The sequence below is a fragment of the Aphelocoma coerulescens genome, chromosome 18, assembly GCF_041296385.1.
Source record: "Aphelocoma coerulescens isolate FSJ_1873_10779 chromosome 18, UR_Acoe_1.0, whole genome shotgun sequence".
NCBI lineage: Eukaryota > Metazoa > Chordata > Aves > Passeriformes > Corvidae > Aphelocoma > Aphelocoma coerulescens.
The window spans coordinates 5,525,794-5,549,231 of NC_091031.1; the positions used below are offsets into that span (position 1 = coordinate 5,525,794).

The 23,438-nt window shown below is 41.7% G+C and overlaps 1 long non-coding RNA gene across 4 annotated transcripts; it reads right to left on the reverse strand.

The window, feature by feature from the left end:
• Nucleotides 1–14,704: 14,704 nt before the first annotated feature.
• LOC138120280 (uncharacterized) lies at nt 14,705–21,479 on the reverse strand. Of its 4 annotated transcripts, XR_011155805.1 has the most exons (5): nt 21,318–21,479; nt 18,830–18,949; nt 17,151–17,243; nt 16,931–17,050; nt 14,705–16,301 (listed from the first exon to the last, which is right to left on the reverse strand). It is a non-coding gene; the product is annotated as an uncharacterized lncRNA (long non-coding RNA). The 4 variants fall into 4 exon arrangements; XR_011155804.1 differs by having other exon boundaries at nt 14,705–17,050; nt 18,830–18,932; XR_011155802.1 differs by having other exon boundaries at nt 14,705–17,050.
• Between the last annotated feature and the right edge of the window lie 1,959 nt (nt 21,480–23,438).

The window sequence follows — 23,438 nt, forward strand, 5'->3', positions numbered from 1 at the left end:
TAGAAGAAATAATCAGTGAATATCTTTGTGCCTCACACATGGTTCCTGTGATCTCAGAGCGGCTGGGTTCAGCCTGTTCCATCTCTGACAAAGGAGGTTTCCTGCACACTGTTCAGCTCAGCACCATCACATCCTGTCAGAGTGTCCTGTGGCAAAGCAGCTCAGGAAAAGTCATCTGGGTGCAGGAGGGGATGGAATTCCAGTGTGGGAGTCCATTACACAGCTCCCAAAATAGGCTGTGGGGCTGCGCAATGTCCACAGGACACCAGAACATGAGACCCACCAGGGTATCTGCCAAACACTGACTTGCTCAGACACTTACAGACAAAAAATGAGCAGTGGGGAGGGAAGTGAGGGAAAGAAAAAGAAGAAAAATGTGCTCCCATTGTTTCAATCTTTATTATATTCTTTTGATAAGCGCCCCTTGCCCTCTAGAAGTTGGATTTTCCATTACATGAAGTGGAAGGGAAAGAAAGAGAATTATGTGAAATTCACTAGATTTTTTTTCAATAAGAGAGCAAAAAGAACATAAGGGCAAATCCAAAACAACTCACGTCCATATTTCTCAAATTGAAAATGTCAATGATTTTGTATTTTTTAATATTCAATTATACATCATCTCATGGGAAATCAAAATAAAAAGCAAAACTATTTCTTGCTGTCCATGAGAAACAGATCCACCTACTTCAAAATATTTTTCAGGCTTTTCCTTTATAGAAAAATCTGGAATTTGGAGGGAAAAGAGGATTCAAAGGAAGTTAATGCTTTGTAGATGGGAGTTCCCATTCTCCACACAAACTGAGTGGTCAGAACAATCCTCATCAAATCAATCAGAAATATTAAGAAACCCTATTTAGAACAGATAATTTTAGAAAAAAAGCACTGGATGATACATTCCTGGTGCTCACTGCAAAGCTTCCCTGCCCTTTGGAATGTGATGGTTTATTGTAACATGTAGGTTTCCATGGCAAACATCTTATTTCAGTATAAACAGGGTAGGCTAAAAATGTATCTGCTGGCAGCAGTTAATGCCCAAGGGCTGTGGAGATCACCTTCCTTGTTTCAAACTAGTCACAGCTATTTATTATAAACAGATGTTAGAATGGATGCAGAATTGTAAACTCCTTAAATGAGTATCTCATCTACATTCAGCAGGGCACAAAAGCTGAAAAATTCACTGCATTATGCAAATATGCACTTTTTTTTTTTCCCAAATGTATTCCACCTTCTTCTGAATAATTCTCATGAATGTTTACTTAATGTGGCAAACTGAACGAGCAGAGGCAACTTAATTGTATTATTTTGTACAAATCTCCAACTTGTTAGTACCTGCATCTGCCTTGCTTTTGTAATATTGGCACAGGGTAACTGAGCAATAACAAAAAAGGGGGGGTGCTCCATAGGAAGTGGACAGTGAGGATGGAGCAAGAATTTTCCTGTTTAACACAGATGACATGACTGAAAGGGAGGAAAAAGCCCCAGAGGGTCACAAGTGAGATTCACGCAGTGCCTTGTCTTTCACTTATTTTGGAAAATACATAGAATGATATGATTAATTTAGCTTCATGTAAATCCAAAAAAATTAATTACAGTTCTCTTTCCCTATTCTTGTGTATGGGGCAACCACAGTTTGCACAAGCCAACACAGCAAATTGGTTGTGGTGCAATTATTAAAATACAGACCTTGCCATTATTAGGTCAGCATCACACCAATTGAATCATGTCACACCCCACAGGTAACAACACTGCATTTTATTTCTGTTTGTACAATACCAGAGAAACTAGGATCTGCTCAATTTAGGGCAATGAATTTAATTTCTCTCTCAGAGATTTTCACTTACAGTTCCAGAAATCACTGAAAACACTTTTAATTTGCACTTTTGCACACAAAAAACCATACCAGGTAAAGTGACTACATGCAGATTCAAACAAAACAAAACAAACCCAACAAAAAGGAGCTTCCACAACTCTCCTAGACATAAACAGCAACTAAGTCCTTTTAGCTTCATGGATGAATGACTAAATTGGTTTAGGAAGTCAGCAGTTCAAGAATTAATTGAGGATAGTTTCCAGTTTACTCTTCAAAACTTGTCTGCCTTTTTAATCACCGCAGCCCTCATAGACTTGTTTTTCCTTGCCACTTTCTTCACCAACCTGGAAAGTTTTGCTCATTGTTAAAGAGCCACATTCTGCTTCTCTCCAGCTGAAATACTGGCATTTCTGAGCAGAGCAGCACCATCCTGGGCAGCTGAACAAGAGACAGATGAGACAGCACAAACTAAAAAGGTGATTTTTGTTCCACTTCCAGTCCTGGGACATCATTCTGCTCAGTGCTGGAAACAACGGACACCAGTGGTGGAAAAAGACCAAGAAATCAAGCAGAATATTTAATAAAGGAGCCATTTTCAAGCAACAAATTTATTCCAGCAATCAAGACTGCAGGATGGAAATAAGATAATGAAGGAAATACTTGAAGAGATGAAACAGCCAAAGTAGCCTGAGAAAAGGCTCCCAATGAGATGTGTTATTTTGTTAGTGCTTTTCATCATCGAAGAGGCAAAAAAAGTGGAATTAGGCTCATAATCATCATTGGCCTTTACACACAGTAAGATATAGTGGGCATGTAAATGCATCGTTGATTACTTTTACTTTTTAATCTGCTGTTACTACTGTCAACATTACAGCTCGTTTGTGCTCCTGTCAGACAGCAGTACCTAGAGCTGGTCAAATGCTGCCAAACTCTGTTTACAGAACGGGTTAATGAATTCTGAGCAGCTGTTTGGTTCAGCCGTGTTTGTGCCCCGTGTTGTTCATGAATATTCAAGAAAACATGTTTTGTTTGCACAAATGGTTGGGGAGTGGCTGTTCCTGTATGAATATATTCTCATGCAAACAAAGATATTCCTGGGGGAGCCAGAATGTTTGCTAATTCACCGCTAACTCCTTGTTTAGAAAGTTCGGGGCATTTAGTCAGAAATCAGAAACACAGTGACCTGACTCAATTAACCAGCTGGATGCCACCACACACAAACAGCAAACAGTAAAAAGGGGACAAAACTCAGGTATGGCAAGTATAGAGTTGAGCAAAAAAATTCATGGAAAGAAAAAATCAAAGCCTTTTGTGACCAGAATAAGAGAGTTAAACAGTGACTACTGGTCCGAATGGATGAACAGCCTGGTACTCATGATGCATCTCGATTTGAAATCAGGTAACCATTGTTGTTTGCATATTTAAGAAAGGAAAAAAAAAAAACCAAACTAGGCTAGCAGATGTTCTCCTTAAAACTCTTGTCTTAAACTAATCTATTTCTGGGTTACATATGGCACAGGAATCTCTTTTTTCTTTAATGTTTCTTCCAGCAGAAAAAGCAGATAAATGATGTATCAATGAATCTCACTTAAAGATGAATCAGCTGTAACAAATGTGGGCACGACTGCCAAGCACAGAGCAGACAGGGAGTGGTGTGGGATGTGCTGCCTGGCCTGTGCTGTGTTTACCAAGTCACAAACACCTTCTGGCTGTTCTGAGAGTTAAAACACTCAGCCAGGATGAACATATTGGGAGTTCTGTTTGGGGAAGATCCCATGGAGCTTCAGACAAGAACCTCAGAAGTTCAAAACCAGAGGTTATGAAGTGCCTGCATTTGTATGATCCCTCCATGAAATTTTTCTGTGCGGGAAGCTGGACTCCGGAAAGAGAGAGATAAAAGACAGACTGGGGCTATTAATTATGTAGATGCATTGCTCATTAGCAAATGATTGAGTTGTATATTTCTATAAATACAAAGGAAGTGGCACAGCAATATAAGTCAAATATCAGAGAGCGGTAACACACAGAACTGACTCTGGCTGGGGTGGCTCTTTCCTGTAGGTAAAGCCTGTAGGTTTTATTTCCTATGATTTCAGGAAACCCTCCCCAAACTGACTTTAGCATGTTAATCTGTTGCTAAGAAGCAAATGGGTGCACACAGTCATGTCCACTGTTCTCCCTGCTGTTCTCCATGGTGTACAAATTTTCTGGAGATTTTGGGTGATGACAGAAAGAAGCAAAATACACATTACATGATTTTTAGAACAGCACCCATTTATCATAACATAAACATTATTATCTCAGTGTTGCTCAACTTGTAATGATTTTGAAAATTACTGCTTCTAAGATACTAATCAGGTTGCTAGGGAAGTAGAATTAACTACACAGAACATATCTGGTACAGTAATATAAAGCCTTTCTGGCCTCACAAAGCCCTTTTCTATTTCTCTTCCTTTATGCCAGAAGCTGTACATTGTGATATCCTCCTGGCCAGAGGGAAACTTCGAAGAGCATTACACAGCTCTGCAGAAAACCCTCCTGCTGGCACATATCTGACTCGTAATACACCCAGTTAAAAATTATCTGACAGAATTTAATTAATATTATAACTTCTGCAATTAGATAATGTTATTCACACCTAGGGATTCCAAAGCGCATACATATTGAGCAGAAATTAATATTTATGCCTATAAGCATAATTATTCTGAAACATGAAAAAAGGATATGAAGATATTATTTGATTATTGACCTAACAAGACCCAACTCAAAAGCTAACTACTTCACATATTTCAGGGCATGGACTTAATTTGTGAGGAGGATGGGATTTAGCATCTCATATTATAAACCAGACAATTTAGCTTAAGTGTTGTTCAAAATGCCCCATCCTTTAAAGCATGAAAAGCATTTCAGCCTCAGAAATTATAAGTATTCTTCTTCAGGGTAGACACTTTTCTTAGTTTATTCCTTCCTGGGCACTCATCTTGGAGAATTTTACCCATTTACAACAGACTTATTTCCTTTTTGACTTGGGGAATAACTGGACAAGGTTTTCCAGCTTTTTATCCATCTCTGGCTGGAGGGATTCAGCCGCTTCAGCTTCCATGCAGTGGAGAGCAGGGCAGTGAGTGGCGTTAATTTCATGCTACTGCAGTGGGGAGCAAAGCTATTCTCATTCCCCTTTCCCTACTGCCAGGACAGGAGAACAGAGCAATTCCTGCCAAGAAGTCCTGAACACTCCCAAATTCAACCCTGGCTGACCAAAAACCCTGCCTAATGAGGCTCTTGGTGCTCTTGGCAAATTTTCTGTTGTAGAAAACACTGTCAAAGGATCACAAGACTATTTTGAGGAGTTGAGGAGGTGTCCTGGGTCACAGTGTATTCTATTACCATCCTCATGAGCTGTGGAAATCAGGTGGGGCAGTGTTTCCTTGCCTCCTCCCTCTAGACTATCTTGCTGTTAATGGCCCATCATTGTCCTGCCCCATGATTCAGAGATAACTCCCTCTGGACCATCTTCTGTTAATGAGCCTCATCAACACTTGGCCTCATGACTCATTACCCCATTGTGAGATGCTCCACCCAGAGGGAGGAACCAAGCATTCCGTCCTGGATATAATCTGAGACTCTGAACACCAGAGACAACCTTTCCACTGGATTTCCAGAGGACAGGAGCTACACAGCCACCACTGGACTTTCTGAGGAAGAGCAGACCCCTTCTACTACAGGATCACCACTTCAGAGGACTGCAGCCATTGTTCTACCAGACTGCTACCACCACCCTGACGAACAGGGTGCCAGGTTGTATCTTGACTCTGTCAGTGTTTTCTTTTACTTTATTTTCCTTTTCTTTAATTTCCATTAAATTGTTATTCTGACTTGGTGCCTCCCACTGGTTTGTTTTCAAACTAGCACAGGAGGCCAACTGTGAGCCAGGAAATCACTCGCTCAGACCCAATGGAGTTTCTCCTCTTTCAGCCAGCCTCCCTCCATTCCACTGCAACAATTGGATGCTTCATCTGTTGTCAACATCAGCTTTTAAAATCCTGCTCTCTCTTAAAATCCTGCTTGGAATTTTTGTTAGCAACCTGCCCAAAACGAGGCTGACAGAAAGGGACAGCAAGAGGGTTGAACAACTGTGAAAACCCAAACGACCTGCACAGCCCTGGCTGCAGAGCACAGGGGCTGCCCTCAAGCAGTGACAGATGGCTGGAGAGCTCTGGCCCTGCACCTTGTGGGTGCCTGTCCTGAGGGCTGAGAAGAAGCCAGATCCAGTTGCAGGCTTTCCCTGCAGCTGAATTCTTCCTAACGCCTCTGTCTATGCTGGTTATTTGACAGTAGAAAAGGGTCAGAGCTCTCCTAAAAGCCCCTTTCTCAAAAGAGTGCTCTCAGTGACTTCACCCAGCCACTTCCTCCTGTGACATCCCCAGCAGTTGATTGCCTCTGAGACCCTTCTGCCAGCTGGGCTGGACTTACTCAATGTACTCAAATCATGGAGGAGAGCAGTGGGGGATGAAGGAAGAGACAAGTATTGGTCCTTTAGGAAAAAAGGCTAAAAATGGAACTCTTGCCATTATAGGAAGAAATAGATTTTCTACTCTTGTAGTAAATAAAGTCTCACAGGATGAAGAATAGCACTATCAATTTCTATTTTAACAAATTCCGTTCCAGGAAATTTATTTTTTTATCCAAAGACACATCAGAGAAAATTAAAAGTCATTGATCTTGTTCACCTATCTCTCTTTCTTTTCCCTCCCTCCATCCCAGTTTCACATTTCAAGTGCTTACCAGGAGAATTAAACAGAGTCATTAAGGCAGCACAAGAAACCAGTGGTCTGGCAGCATCTTTTTTCCTAAAAGGAAGCCCATCTAAGAAACCTTTGATAGGCAACAGAGCACCCACCTCCCAGCCCCCAAAGCCTTCATTTCTTTGGGAAAGTTTTGGCCCTGCATCTTTCTCAGCCCTCTTTATCTCCAGCAGTCATACATGTGCTGACCTGCATTAATTCCCCAGGACCTCCTGTGCCATGTTGTTAATTTGACCTTGTTACCTGCTTATGGCAGATAAGAGGGTTGAGGATTTCTTTTTAGTCCTTCTCTCTCAACTGACTCATTCCAAAGAAAAACAATGATTTGTTTCTGTCACCTTTTTTATGAGTTGCTCGAAAGAAGGATGGTTTTCAGCTTTTTAAAGTTAAAAAACCAGAAAACAGGAAGAATGTCCCACTTTTCTGACCAAAAATTAGACTGATTTAAGCACTAGTACAAATTTTGAGAAGCTGACCCTATAAGAGAACTGTTTTCAGTTCCATCTCTTGAATTGCACAAGAATGCAGTTTTAATAGTTTCTTTCTAAAATTACTTTATCAAAAAGAAGTGGTGTTGTCATGGAATATCTGCTCATTTAGGTAACTGCTTTGCATATATTTCTTTTTGTTTGTTTGTTTTTCTCCTGTCCCTAACAGAAACCTCAATTACAGCACTGAACATTTGGGCAAGATCTCAGATTAACTGGAATACATATCCTTAGAGAAATCAGCTGTGAATAAAGAAGTTCACGACAATACTGGAAAAACATCATCCAGCTGAATAAGTTTTTGCATTTTGTGGTATTTTTTATCTCCCCCTACTTGTTCTTGTGAACATGTCAAGATGTTCCTTTATCAGGTAAGGGGAAAAATGGGCCAGGTTGCTGAAAAATGCCTTACACAGCAAGTTGGTGATAAAAATGGAACAAGAAAAGTCTGAGGATCAGATTTTTTTCTTGGAAATTGAGCTGGATCATATTACACCCAGATGATTCCATATGAACCTGAGAAACTCCTGTGATGCCATCAAATCAAATTATTCCAGCTTCTGGCAATAACAACCAAAAAAAGAAGCCTTACAGTTAAAGTGAAGAAGAGGATAATGAGCAGTGTCTGTTCTGCCTTTTGCAGCTGGATTTTTGTTGAGAGCAGTTCACTGGGAGATCCTGTGATACAAACAACAGAGAGTTTTTAAACTCTCAGCAAAAAGACGAAAATTCCAGTTGCACATTTGCCCCAGAAAGCTTTAGGGATTCTTGTAACCAGCCTAAAATTATTTTATTTCCCATTACTCTGAATTATTATTTTGAATATTTTCTACTGCAAAGGTGAAATGTTTCATTTTGCAGCTAGATAGTAGGAAAAGTATCATGTTAATTCATTGCTAAAAGTGAATATAAAATTCTAGTTGAGATTAAAAAATACATTTTTTTCTACTAAATTATATTGCCAGAATATGGCTGGAAAGTATTTTCATATTTAGTACAAGGCTATGTAAGGCCACAGCTACTCACTGAAATAAATATGTCAGATGAAAATCCAAGGAATATGTTATAAACCTAAAAAGTGGTACCAGGAGCATGGAAATCACTAGTTTGTAACCAAATAGATGATTGAGGAAACCCAAAACTTAATTCTTTTGTCTGAGAAGCAATGCTGAGAAGTGGTTTAAAGTTGTGGAAAGTATTAGGTAGAAATCCACAAGGCTGAACAAATATCCAGGGCTGTTCCAATAAACAAAATGGGTAAAATATTAGCAAGTTTTTTTTCCACCTACAGCTTATCTGCAAAGGGAAGTTAAGGCTCAACATTTATTACAGCCAAAAATATAAAAGTTGCAAATACATAGCACCACATAAATCCAGGAAGAATGGTCAGCTGCCACTAAAGGTTAAAACATCCAGTCTGCCCTCATGGAGACTCTGTGAGAAGGAGGGATATTAAGCAGGAAAATTCTCTGTGTGATTATGGAGTCACACAATCTGGAATTAATTATTTACAATATTAAAAAAATAATTTTGCCTCTTATTTCAGCATGTTACGAGGCAGCAGCTTCTTTTATCTCAGCAGCGTGCTGCAGATCCAGCCTCCCAAAGATCTTTTTGATACAGAGGTTACACTGACTTCATTGGGAATTGGGTTCTTAAATTCAGCTAATCCAGGCCTGAGCCAGGAAGGACTTCCTACCCTTTGGGCAGAGGCATGTGCTGGCTTGAGACAGAGCAGCACAGAGCACACCATCCAGTGAAGCTCGAAATGCTGCTTTGCATGCAGGAGTCATGTGGAAGAACTGGGAGAGAAATTCTGTAAAAAATTTATCAAAAGTGTTGAAAAATCCCTCTCTCGAGTGAGGCTGGGCTGCTCGCCTCTGTCCTTACTGAGGGCGAGTTCTTAGAGAAATGAACAAGCATCATGTTTTATCTCTGGCTTGGCTTTCCCCCTCCCCAGCAGTGCAGTGTTTTACTGACAAAATAAAAACCAAATCAAAGAGAAACGAGTTATCCACGTAGCCCTAGCTTGAAGCTGGGTTTGATGGCTCTCAGAGGAGTAACAGCCCATTTTTTTCTCCACCAAAAAACAAGTATTCTGATATTTTTGTGACAGTGTCTCTGTGGCACATCCCCCACTGCTCATCCACGGCCGAGCAGGGGATGACCATGGGGCACTGGCAGGACCCTGAGCATGAAGGAGAATCTTCCTTGGAGAAACCTTCTAAGGGCTGATAGTTCTGCTGGCCCCACTGCTGCCCCAGTCCAAGCCCTTGGCAGGCTTGGGGTGTTGTTGCATGGCTCAAGTGTTTCAGGGGACTTTTCAGGTCCACTCAGTTCTTTCAGGGTTGCCTGCCTGAGGCACCAGTGGGAAGAAGCACCTCACCTACAAGTGAGGCCTTGGCCATGGAGAAGGCTGCATGAGCCTCCCCAGCCCTTTGGCTGATTCTTTTGACAGTGGAAGGAAATGAGAACAGCCTGTGTGATGTGCAACCCTTTGCAATGTGATTTAGTGGGTGCTGGTTGGATTGGGTCAAAGGTTGGGCTTGATGGTCTTGAAGGTCTTTTCCAACTGTAATGATTCCATGATTCTATTCTTTTCCAGCCTTAAAGATTCCATGATTCTATTCTTTCCCAGCCTTAATGATTCTGCAATTCTATTCTTTTCTGGCCACAATGATTCTATGAGTCTGTTCAATGTCTGGTGAGACCTCCTGTGTGAGCCTCATGCCAGCTTCTCCTGTTTGGGTCCACAGTGCCCTCAGCCATGGCATTGAATATGGGCAGGTCAGGGCACCTGTGGCACTGAAAATTACTTTCCACACCATTTTTGGATGTGCTGCTCAGCACAGTTCTCACTGCAAAACCCACTCAAGAAACAGCAAATTAGAGCAGGACCAAACCCACGTCCCACACAACTCTGCACATGTGAGTCAGTGCAGGAATCAACCAGCAAAGCAAAAAGCCCTGGAACATCACTGGGAAGCTGCACTGCTGTTAAACAGGGATCTGCACTGACTTCTAAATTAGCCCCAGTTCCCCCACTGAATAACAGGGAATGAACGTGGAAGAGTACAGTTTTGTTGTAATACCTGGCTTTTGCTGGTACCTGTATTCAGAATTATTCCTTTGGAGTAAAAAGGCCTCTAAACAGGTAACTGTTCAGGTTTATTAACTAACAGATAATTTTGTATTAAAATGCACTGAAAATGCATTGTAATTTTTACCTAAACTACAACATAATTACAGCCTTTGTAGTATAGAGTATGACTGTAACACAATAATGAATTAAAGATGAGAAATAACCATATAGACCAGTTTTTGGTTAGAATAGACCTCTCCACACTATTCCCCTTGTGAATCCACTTTCAGGAATATGGTCCAACTTTCCTTTACACCTGCTGGGCCCAGAGTGGCAGATTTGGGAACCATCAATCTGCAAATGAGGAGCAGAGTGAGCCTGTTCTGTGCAGCCAAACACAATGTGCCTGTCTTATTACCAATTTCCTGAATAGCCCTAAGAGGGGTAATTTCTCCCTGCTCTGCATTTCCCCTTCCGAAACAGCTTCCTGGATAATTTGAGGCTGGCAGTTTTCTCCACCACAGTGCAAACATGAATGGGACCTGCTGGTGTAACAGCGCTGCTTGTTAGGCAAATGTGTAAAATTATATTTTTTTAAGTGGAAGAGAGACTATAAAAAAAGTTAGGCTTTTCCCCCCCCCCCATTTGGTACAAATATTCCAGTGTATCCCAAACAACTCTTCAGCTACAAATTTAAAAAATGTGCTTTGCCAAGGATTTTAACTGGTTGTGCAAATCTTTGCCATCTGTTGCACTAACTGCAGAGACAAACCCAGCATAATTTGCCACTGTGGCATAATAACATAAGATGGATGATTTATGTGGCCCTGAATGTTCTTTACTCAGAGCTGTGAGCTTTTGTTGGCCTTTGCACAAATTTCAAATACAAACTCAAACATGGGGCTTCTCCCTCCCTCCCTCCACTGCAATCTCCTCATGTCAAACACAAATCCTCTAATATCAGATACCGTATCACCGTGCATGCAATCCCCAGCTTACAAGGTAACAAATCCAGGGGAAGGATGCTATTATACTCTGCTGTCTTGGAACACATATAAATAATTCACACCTTTCCTATAAATATTTATCCCTGTAACCACAATACTCATTCAAATAAAGGCTTTGTCTTCATCCATGTCCGTTTGTCCATATACAAGCCTAATAATCAGAATTTTCCACCTGTTTCCTCCACTTAATTTATATTTTCTTAAAATTCAGATGTAAAACTTCTCTCACCAAAAAGTCTCATAATTTTCCTTTGTCTTTTTCCTTTCAACTAATTCTTTGGCTTCAATGGAACTGCTGTGGGTTTACATGAAAATGAGAGAGAAGTCTGGGATTGCATCCTTCTATTAGCGTCCCACGGCCTTGGGGTGATTTTATGTCAGTACTTAATTCCCTGTCTGCTTTGTGCCCAGAAGTGGCTGCTGGAGCTTTAGGATGGCCCCGGGGTGGGTGGGGCAGGGAGCCCACGGCTCCTGCGCGGTTCGGTTCCATCCGCGCCTACACCGATTGTTACTTCGTTGCCTTTGCTCGGTTAATTTTCGCCAATTTAGGCAAGAAGCTTCTGGGCTTGGTGGTTTTTTTTGGTGGGTTTTTTTGGTGGTTTTTTTTTTTTTTTTTTTTTTCCTTCTGCTGGCCTGGAGGCTTTTCACCGGCAAATCCTCTCGGCAGTGTTTTGTTGTTTTTTCCTTCTCTGTGGCCCGGGGAGCCTGCGGGGCAGCCCCGGCCAGTCCGAACCCCCGGGAAAGACTGAGCCAGCGAAATCCAGCAAAATCCACCAGTTTCGCCTGCTGTGAGGAGGAAAACCAGGTTTCCCACATGCTCTGCTCCACGCTGCTCTGTGAACTCCTTGAGATAAACGAGATAGCCCAATCAGAATTAATAAAGAAATACAATTTATTAGGCGGCCGAAATATCGGTCTCAAAAGGCACGATCGATAAAAGCAGCCCCGAGCCCGGGATCGGAGCTGGGTGAACACGCAGAGATCTGACCTCTATCGCATCAGAGCTCCCAAGGTCACAACTGCTGCTTTGGCTGGTTCCTTCTTATACAGTTCTTGGGCAGAGACCGAATTAATTCTATTCTTCTTGCAATTTAGCATATTCACGATGTTTTCTTGTCCCGAAGTTGGACTGCACAAAGCATTTCCTGGGTCTGATGAATCGTCCATCTTCGGTGATGAATTTGTCTGTCTTCGATTCCTGGAGCCCTCAGTGGAGTTCCCGGAATGTCCAATTCCTTATCGGCTGAGATGTAGATAGCAGAAGATAGTGATCAAGCCATCATAGTGTTAATGTCCCGGTGATAAGATCCAGCCCCACCTGGGGTGGAATCCTCACCTCTTGATTACTTCTGTGCTGAAAGAACTTCCTTTTCAACTGCTCCAGTGGTGTAAAATTTTCCACTCAGCCAGGCTGGTGGGGGGGGTGAAACTCTGGCTCTGTATAGTTTCATTCCAGTTCATTTTTTTTATACATAACAGCACGAATTACAGACTTCATTTATAACATCCTCTTCCCCTTGCTGGAGACAAAGGGAACCAGTGACCATTCTGTTTTCCGGGCCCGTCGTCAGCCCGTGTACTTTTCTTCCGCGGGCATTTTTGAGATTTTTTTTGTTGTGCTGTGGGTGGTTGTGTGTGTGTGTAGGTTAAGTTTCTAGGAATTCATATCTAGCATTCATTCAATCCTTTTCTGTGCCTTGTGGGCACCCTCCCGCTTTATTTTTTTGTTAATAAACAGTTCTCTTTTTTTTTTTCCCACTTTCACCCGCTGGTATCAATTTTTCTCATTGGTAGAAGAAAAAGGAGTTATTGAAGCCCCCTCTCTTTAGAGGAAATGCTCATTCCAGGGTGTTTACTCCTGAAAGTTGTCTCCAAACTGAGACATCCATGGTTTTTAAACAAAATCATCATGATATTGTAAGTCCAGCTGTATGGTGGAAACATATCTGAACTGTAACCCAGGAAATAGAAAATTTCCATGAACTTTCCACACCTCTAAATGCTAAACTCTCACAAAATTATTTTCTTTTCTTTTTTCACTTGTAGTCTCTTCAATTATCTCTTGAAAAGGAGAATGCCCATGAAGAAAAAACCAACCAAACCAACCAACCAACCAGTCCTGAAGTATGGCAGCTTTAAAAGCCAAAATTAGACATTTATCTCTTATTTACCTCAGGAAGAAGAAAGGGGAAACAGAAGAGAGAAGTAATGCAAGCTATGAATGCTCCTAAGCAAAAACAGAATAGTCAATCAGTTACAAAATGACTCCCTCCAGGCTGCAGCAGCTTGGTTTTGCCAGAAAGTCATCACCAAAAAAGCATCCTGGGAGAAGAAAATTCCTCTAAGTGGCCAGCTTTTTCCTGAGGAGAGATATTATGAAGCATAAAAATTATGTGCTGCTTCTGTTTCATGAGCATTACATAATTGCTAGGCTAAATAGCCAGAATAAACAGAACAGGCATTTTTACTGGGCTTTGGAAGAATAAAGCCATAAAGAAAATAACTCCATGAAATTTACAGGAGAGACCCATTTCAGACCATATGCTGGGAAGGAGCTGCATCCAAATGTATGAGTCAATGTGTTAGCAAAGTGTTGCATGTGGAGTTCGTGAGCTTGGGACTGTTGGGGGCTTGGGTTTCTCAGCACTTTCATGCTGGTCTGCTTTTATCTTCCAAAAGATGACATCTACTTGACTTTCTGCAGCAGGAATTTTCCCCCCACTCTTCACTGTGAATCTGAGCAGAGAAATTAAAAATACTTGACTTGCCCATGGTGTGGACACTTCAGCATCTGTGTAATTCTTTTTTAAGCTCCAAAGCCTTAATTGATTGGTTTAGGCTTGACAAGTTGAAAAAGTTGAGGCTGCTCAGCTTGGAAAAGAGGAAGTTGTGTGGAGACCTCAGAGCACCTTCCAGTACCTGAAGGGGCTGCAGGGAACTGGACTGGGACTCTTCATCAGGAGCTGTAACGACAGAACAAGAGGGAATGCTTTCAAATTGAAAGAGGGGAAATTCAGATTAGATTTACAGAAGAAAATCTTCATTGTGAGGGTGGGGAGGCCCTGGCACATGTTGGCCAGAGAAGCTGTGGCTGCCCCATCCCTGGGAGTGTCCAAGGCCAGGCTGGACAGGGCTTGGAGCAATGTGGGATAGTGGAGGGTGTCCCTGTCCATGGCAGGGGGGTGGAACCAGATGAAGTTTAAGGTGCCTTCCAACCCAAACCATTTTATGATTCTAGTTTGGAATCATGTGACTACATAGCCCAGTTATAGTCAGCACTGACTGTATTCTCTCCAGGTATTCCATAATCCAGATCCCCAGCTTTTTTTTTCTCTGTTATCTTCAGACTAGGCTCTTGTCTCTTAATTTATTTTTATGGTGTGATTTATACAAATTATAAAAATATTATTTCAAACCTGCCTGCAAGCAACAGCTGTATGACTGCATAATTACCACTAAAAGATGGCAGTGCTAGGAGAAGATACTCTCACACAAAAAAACTCATCTGGCATAATCACTCATTTATTTGTTTGATAGCTGAAATTAGCGAGAGAACAGAAGAGGGACAATAATGAGGGTGTTACAAACGAGCTTTGCTGCCTCACTCTGCCAAGCTCTACCCACAAGCTCAGCATCCCCCAACTTGAACAGACTACCAAGTACAGCTGGCCCAAAAATGACTGCTCTGTTTTACAAGCTACAGTTTTTCTTCCATACTGAACAGTGGAACTTTTCAAATATATCTTTTTTTTGTGAAGCAAACTGCGCAGGAATGTTCACTAGATATGGAAAAAGGAATAACCATGAGGGGGATGATTTGGGAAATGTTTCTTTTAGCAGTCAAAATTCCAGGATGAACCTCAAAAGCTCATCATTAGATTGGGAGCTGGAAAGGGTGAGCTCCCTTGGGCTATGTAGGGGCCACATGTAGCAGTCTCACATAAGTCACATAACTGGGTGTTCATGCCCTGCCACCGAAGCATTGGTGTCCCTGTGGCACCTGTGAGCCCAAATGCTGGTGGCTCAGAGCCAGAGAAGGCTGAGGACCAGAGGGACCAACTGGCTGAAGCTGACTGAGAGGCAGCAAGATCTGTCCCTCCTCTAAAGGCACCGAACATTGTTAAAGGCAGGACAAGACACTGAGAAACTTCCCACCACCCCAACCAGGAATTTAGATTTATTTCCATTTTTCTACCTTTCTGGCATGACATGACACTGAGAACATTCCCACCACCCCAGTAAGCAATATGGGTTTATTTCCCCTTTTCTACCTTTCCCAGCATCCTACAGGATATTTCAATGTCATTTCCAGCTGCCCTCCACTCCTTAAGGTTGGCTGATTCTGTTGCTGGGAGAGTGGGCTCTAGCTTTTCTCTTGCCAAAAAAAAAAAAAAAAATGTTTTCAATAAATTGTAATGCAAAAATATGTGTGCTCATGTTCTACAGCTTCTGTGAGTCAATGCTGAGGATGACAAACATAAACAGAATACTTGACTTGTCTAATTTGGGCATTAAGCCTTTTATCTCAACACTGAGTATCAGAAGAAAGAGAAAACATTCAGTCTTGTTTTCTAACATGAAGCCATTTCACTGACAAGCAACTCCAGCTTTGTCTGTATCTCTGTTACAACTCCTTGAAATCCTAACATTTGGTCTGGATTAAGGGAATTTTATTTGCAAAACTACAAATACTGCTTGAAACAGCATTACATGTTTTCCATCCATATTTACCAGCAGAAGGCACAGTAAAATCTTCCTTACACCTGGCCAAAGGCTTCCCAAAGCCACTGCCTATTAGGTGACCATGGTAACTAACCAGTACAGGCTTATCCAAATTATTTTGGCTGTTGCAAATATTCACAGCATCAATGACAAAAATACCCTGAAGTGTTACTTAGAAGCCAGGCTTTTACTGACAAGGCAGAGCCCAGGATCTGGCACATATGCTGAAGAGGAAAACATGCCAGAATCATGTTCCCCTCCCTCCTGTGTGGTTCCAAGCCCTGGCACAGGGCTCACTCCATTAGCATCACACTCCATCCTGTTAATTACTTCTCAGATTAACAGTCCAGGTACTGAACTGGGAGAGACAGTGAGAGTTTCCAGCCCCTGAATTAGAAACACAAGTGTTTACCCACCTCAAACTTGCTCAGATGGACAGGAAAAAATTATTCAGGGCTGACATTGCATGGAGGGGGAAAGGCTGTGGGATACCAAGTGCAGAGGAAATGATGGGAGGGGATGAACAGAGCCCTTCTCAGCAAAGAGCTCCTGCAGTGTCCTGTGGCTTAACTGATAAGTGACTCAGGGTCTGGTGACATGGGGATTTTTTAATTCTAACACAAAAATAAAGGAGAGATTCACTTGCTAAAAAGAATAGTGAAACTCAACATTTTCTGCCACGAGGCAGCACAGAAGAGAAGGATGGGCACAGGCCAGCCATTTAGGCTCTAAACCAGCTTTTGAAACTCTGCTCAGAATTAATGAGTTAGCAACCAATACACACCACATGGCCCACACCAAAATGCTGCCCCCCTCTCCAAGCGGGACATTGCTTATTGTGGTTTCCAATGTAGGTGCCCTGATTCTACTCCCTTCAAAAAAGAAAACAAAGAAAACAAAACCAACCCCACCCAGACCCAAAACTCAGCTTTTTCATCCTTTCAGATGCTTGTGTTACTGCTCACAAGGATTAGTTCTTGCAATCACAACTTCCACAGTGCCAGGTGGGGTTGTACCTGTGGGACAGGTGCTCTCTTATTTCCTCCTTAAAAAAGTGCTTGGTGGCAATTCATCCCAATCAAGATAAAGACTTATGCCTGAAGGGTGCTGTTGGATCAGTCATTACTGAAGGACATCTAGAAATGACAATAAATAATGTCAGAGGTAGTGCCCTTTTCCAAACGGGTGGGAAGGCTTCTGTTCAGAACTAAGAAGAATATTTGCTCTTTAACTCACATTTCAAAAGTTGCCAAAATTCATGGATATTTTTTCTTAGAAAGGGTATTGCTTATCTTGTCTTCCTTGTTTTTAAGATTTTTCTTCAGCAGGCTTCATGGCAAAAAGAGGGGGGAAAAAAGGTAATGGGAACAGTACTGCAGGAAAACAATGAACATGAATAAAGAATTACACCTTCAAAGAACATGTGAGGTTTGTCTAACCTGAATACTGGGACAATCTCAAGCCTAGTAGCTAAAAGAAAATATAGGAAGCAGAAGGGAAAATCCAGCAGGAAAAAATAAGAAATATATTTTGGACACTTAGTCCCTGATGTCAGATGTGTGACATAGTTGTGTTTTATTCCAGGCAAAATTTTGTATCTATGATGTTCTAGAGTGACAGAAAGTGCTGTGGAAAGCAGGGTAAACTCATTTCCTTCCTGCCCTTGCTTCCTCTTGGCTGCAGAGCTGGGTGGGATCAATGCTCTGCTCTCCACTGAGGCAGAAAAGGAAAATTTCCTTTCCTTCCCAGCAGAGCCAGGAGCCAGTGAAGCTGCAGGAGACAGCCAAGTTTGCATCTGCCTATGGAACCTCTTGATTCTGCCAGGTAGTAAAGGGACCCTCTGACTTCCAACAGAAACAGCTGAACTCAGGATCTGTCCTTGGATGTGTGAGCATGAAACACTGCAGGTGTTTTCTGGGATAGGATCCATGGAAGTGAAGGCACACTTTGTCTACCAAAGGAAGTTCCTGAACTAAAAATCAGGGGCTGGGGCAGTTGTCTGGTGTGCTGTGATCCTACTGATGCCTCCTCTCACAAGGACCCTGGATCCACTCTCCTGCCTTGGAGGGATCCAATCTTTGCAAAGGTTCCAGCCTGAGGCAGGTCTCACATGCTCTGATCGAATTGAACAGGTTGCTCTTTGTATATAGCATGCATAATACCACACTGGTGCTGTATTTTGTTACTTTTGCCCATTTTCAGATACTTTTTTACCTTTAACTGAAAAAAATCACACAGTGATACAGTGTGTGCAGAGTAATTTACCACACTTTGCAGGTGGCACAGTGGGAAATAAAAGGATTGCTTGTTTCTAGCTTGCCTTAATCCTATTTATGGGCAATAACCAGCAGATAAATATTCTGCTAAATACATCTTCATCTAAGCAAACACTAAACTTATGAATGTGACAAAACAAAAGCAATTCCTAAATTCGCACATTTAATACATTGTGGGATTTTTTTTTTTTTTCCTTAGCAATTTAGCACAATCATTATCACATTTGATACATGGCTACAGCTTGTGGGATTTCTCTTTCATTTTTAGCACTGAGGGAAGCTCAGGAAGACCCTGGGTTTATGTTCCTGATTAACTTGAAATGTCTCAGTGTTTTCAGAATCTCGACTGGCGAGGAAAAAAAATAAAATCTTCAGTATTTTTGTGCTATTTCCTTTTGATAGAGCAGAATGCTAAGGGCAGAAAGATGGGGAGTGCACTCAGTTAACTCCATGCATGATTGAGAGAGGAGCACAAACTTGGACAACAGTGACCAAAGAAAACAAATTAAGCAGCAACAACGTACATAGCAAATGATTGGAGAGACAGAAAACCTTTCCTTCCTCCCCCAGGTAACTGTAAATTAAGACTGGGTGGAAAACATGGCAAGGAGACAAATTGCCCATTTCCAAGGCACTCACCAGGTTGGGTCCACAGTCCAGAGCAACAAACCCTGAAGTCAGCAGGCAGCCCACAATTCTGATGTGCAATCTATCCATCCTCCTTGTTTTCCAGGGAAAGCTACTGGTGAAGAAACATGCCTTTAAGTTAGGAGAAAGGGCAGAATTAATTGCTGCTGCAAAACCTTTTTTTACAGTGTTTGTTCTGCAGCCTTGGGATTTGGGTCACAGGACAGGACCTTGGATCACAGGACACTTCAGCTCCATGAATTCTGATTTTCAACGTACAATTTCTATACTATTCTCACCAGTCAGCTACTATTCCACATTGGATTTTGGTCATGATTTCTCTGGGGAAAACAGCAAGACTCTCATGGTATCAGAAACCCCAAAATCTTGACAAAAATTGTGAGAAAAATCAGTCAGAAAAATGCTGTTTGCAGTCTGTCACCAAATAACTGTTCCAGTAGATGGAGTATTTGCTGTATGGAAATGGGTATGAGTTTTTTTCCTTTGAGTCAATAATTAAGGCCTTTTGCAGGTGTTTTTTCTTACCTTCTTCCCTCCTCTCCCCTCTGATCAACTGTCCTCTGAATCTAATGGGTATTTTCAAGAGAAAAGAGTGGATTTTGGATCTTATACTTCATGGCAGATGGTGTAAAGGACTACCAGCAAGGAGCACTCCTTACTTAGAGGTGTCCTTACAGAGGACACCTTCCCATCCCTTTAAATGGCTTAACAGCTCTGCAAGAATAACAAATCCATTGAAAATAGGAAATCAGAAAGAAATAAAGCTGTGTCAGGCAACATTAACACTCCCATGTGCAATTTGACCTTGGACAGCTCGTCAGATCTCTTGTTCAGCTCATTCATCATTATTCTGAGCTGTCGCCATGAACATCCTTTCTCATTAATTATACATTAACCTCATTCATGACTTTTAATCTATAATGGGTCAGGATGTTTAAAAATAATTAAACAAGAATGTGCAAAGGTAATAAGGATAATACACGTACTGGAGCTTAGGACATCTGCCTGCAAATCAAAAATAGGTGATGCTGAGCAATTAAGTGGGAAACAAAAACAAGAAAGGAGAGGTTTCCAAATCTCCAACCTTGCATTTAGAACAGCATTAGCCTTAAAAGGTTCCCAAAATATTCAGCTTGTAGACTTCTGACAATTTCTTTTAAACTTAACTTTCCAAGTAAGGGAAATATGATCTGCTGTAAGCAGATTAGGGGATCCAACTGTTAGGAGCCAGCTCAGATAAAATAAGGATGGGTTCTTGACAATATCCAGGCTCTCTCCTGATGTTGAACTGCCCACATTCCTGGATGGGAGAGTCTCCACTGGGTGGGACAGTGTTTGACAGTGTTTTCAGAGCACACTGAGTCTCTGCAACTTGATGCATCCATCTCCTGGGGGTCATACCAGTTCTCAGTGGGTCCTCTAACCTATGCAGTGGCCAGATTTCCCAGCAACCTGGGATTAGAGCAATCCTCTGAATCTGTCGGTCACTCCTCTGCTCTGAATACTGGATTCAGCAGAGGATTTACCTCTGTGCTTCCAGCAATGATAATGTTTTAATTCTGAAATTATCATATATTGCTCCTTCCTGTAATTAATTGAGTTTTCACATCACACAGCACTGGGGCACCTTGCTTTTTCAATATCACAAAGGACTTTTCATACTGTGGCAGTTGACTGCAGTAAGCTGAAAGTGCCAAGGTTTCCAAAACAGGCTTGAAGCAGAAATAAAATTTTATACCCCAGGAAGAATTACTACATGCCACACAACACAACATTTCAAGCTAAAATAATGTTTCATCAAAGATTTAGGGAACAAGGATTAGTTTTTTAAACCCAGCTAAGTCAATGAATCTTGTATCCCATATACTGCTATACATTATGTCCTGGATGGATTTCACAATGCAGCTCGAGGCTGTTCTAGAGAGGTTGATTCAAAGGAAAAAAAACTCAGCAGAGAGGACATTTCACTGACCTACTTTAAGAGAACTTGTGAAACCCACCAGCAAAAGGGTACCCAGGAAGGTGGTCAAAGAATATTGCACTGCCTGGGAAGCACTCAGTGAATTTTAGAATGGTAATTTATGGAGTTCACAAATGATAAATTATGGAGCCTGAGATATATACAGAAGGATTTACCTGAAAGAGAAAAAACAGAAGAATCTGTCCCAGCTGTAAGTGGATCCCATTTGAAGTATCCAGACTATGATTTATTATTTCCTAAGAATCTAAAAAACCTTTGTAAATCAGTTTTTAGCAGATCCAGGATTTTTAAAGGACTCCAAGGAAGTTAGGGCTAGCATCTGGGGAGCTTCAGTAGAAGCTATGTACCCAGCTATCTTGGGGAGCTTGGTAAATCCCTGTTTCTTTGAACAGCTCAATTCTGCTCAGCTCTAGAAAAATACATGTATTTCAAGTATTTTTAATAGGATTTTAACCTCAAAAATAGCCAAATCCAAGGGTAGGTGCTTACTCTTCTTACCTGCTGAGGATTCTGTAGGACTCTGCCTGTGGCATTGAGTAACACCTTTGGGTGATTCACTGGTCATAGGTCCCTGTTGTGTGACAGCCACAGAGGTGTCTGAAAGGTGTTAAAATCCAGCCTTGCTTTTCCCTCTCCACTGCAGCAGCTCAGGCTTTTAACTTTAGCCACCCCTGGGGCAGGTGAGCCAAGGCAGTCATCATCACATATTTACCTTTTCCTGATGATCTCCAAGCACTCACAGCCTCTAATTAAACTGTAAGGCTTGGTAATAGGTTGAGAGGAGTATTTTCTGCCATACCTCAGGTGAAAGAGCTGTTTCACTTAAACATAAGCAGCAATTGGCTTTAAACTTGAAGAAACTGTTTTTGAGTAATCACGGTGTAACCATGTAGTAAAAAGTATGATTAGGTGGGCCAGACTCAGTTTGTGTTGAAACGGGAAAGGAGATTACTTTTTTCATTCAAAACACCTTTACACTAATGTATTTCTTTCTGAAACTGAAGTGGGCATACTGGACTCTTTATTCCCACATGGAATTCCAGCAATTGGCATTACTGATGATTTAGTCCCTGAAATTTATTTTTTCCTTAAATCTCTTCCAGAAAATCCTATTCCATGTATTATCAGAATCATAACTAAAGGACTTGTCAGTATAATCATAACTAAAGGACTTGTCAGTATTTGTAATACTTCCCAGCTGACACATCTAGCCTGTATTTGGGCAATGTAAAATGAACTCAGTATCAGTAAAGCAAGAGTTGTTTGGTTTTTTTTTTTCAGGGATGTTAGTTTACCCCTTATAAACCAACTCTAACTTCCATGGTCAGGAAATGTTGTCTTTTACTCAGAATTCCAACTTTAGGTGGGGGACCAATGAATAGAAATTCATAAAGGCAGAATTTCTCATCTGAGGGAGGCATTGGTGTTTAAAAAAGGAAAAAGTTGCATCTATAAAGAGGAGGAGTATTTCCAAACTTTACCTCTGTGTGGAAAATAACAGAAATATTATTAAATAAATATTAAAAATAAACAGCCACACCTGACAGCATAATTAAAGGGTTAACATATTCCAAGCCCCCAAATGTCATCCCTTCTCTAAAACTCCCACCATGACAGCAGTCGCCTATCAGGTGAAACACTTCCACAGCATCTGGGGAAAAGCCTCACCCAGAAATTTACTGCTGAAAGTGAACAGGAGAAATTGTTCCAGACAAAATGTCAGTCGTCCACAGAATTGCTACACCCAGGCTGATTCCTGCAACACCAAGGAGAGATTCCCTTCCCATCCCAAGCCCACACTCAGACCATCTGTGACCTGCTCTCTGAGTGCTTCTTCTGTTTGGATGCAGAACATTTTTCTTAATTATTTCTGACTTTTCATCCAGCATGCTCTAAGCTTCTTATGAAGAAAAGGAAATAAATAATTCAACTTCCACTTATTCCAGGAGGAGACTGGCTGCTCTAATCTGTCCTCTGAGAACAAACGAGCTGGCTGTTCACATTCAGCTTGTTAGAGCATGACAAATAAACATAGGCACGATACTGCAGTGACAGTAAGGATGGGGAATACCAGAACTGCATTTTGGGCTGGAATCTGTTGCTGGGACCATTTCCAGTTCTCTCCCTGGGGCTTGGAAGTTTGGTTACACTTTTGCCTGTAGCTGCAAGGCAGAGACTGGTACCAACTGTCAGTGCAATGTGGAGTGAGGAGGGAAGGATGGAGCCAGGGAGAGTGTCAGAATGTGGATTAATTCCCCATCACGAGTGTGCTCCAGGCTGCTGTGTGCAGTGCTTGGAGAGAGCCCTCCAATGAGCTACAAGTCTGACTGAGAAATGTGTTTCCTTGGCCACCCAGGAGTGAGACTGTCTGGTTGAAGTTTAGGGAAGTCTGTTGGAAATATTAATGTGTTAGGGCAGCAGGCTGGGAAAGCTGCACCTGCTTCAGAGGGGCCTCTCAAAACACATATTACTAGCTGCCTCCAGGAATGCTCCTGTTTTACTTGGCACAAATGGGGGATGAAACACTTGACACAGGTTTGGACCAAAATCTAAGTTTTCCCCTTTCCCAGGGATGGAGTCTCTGAATCTCTGTCTGGCTTAATGAATCCAGAATTTCAG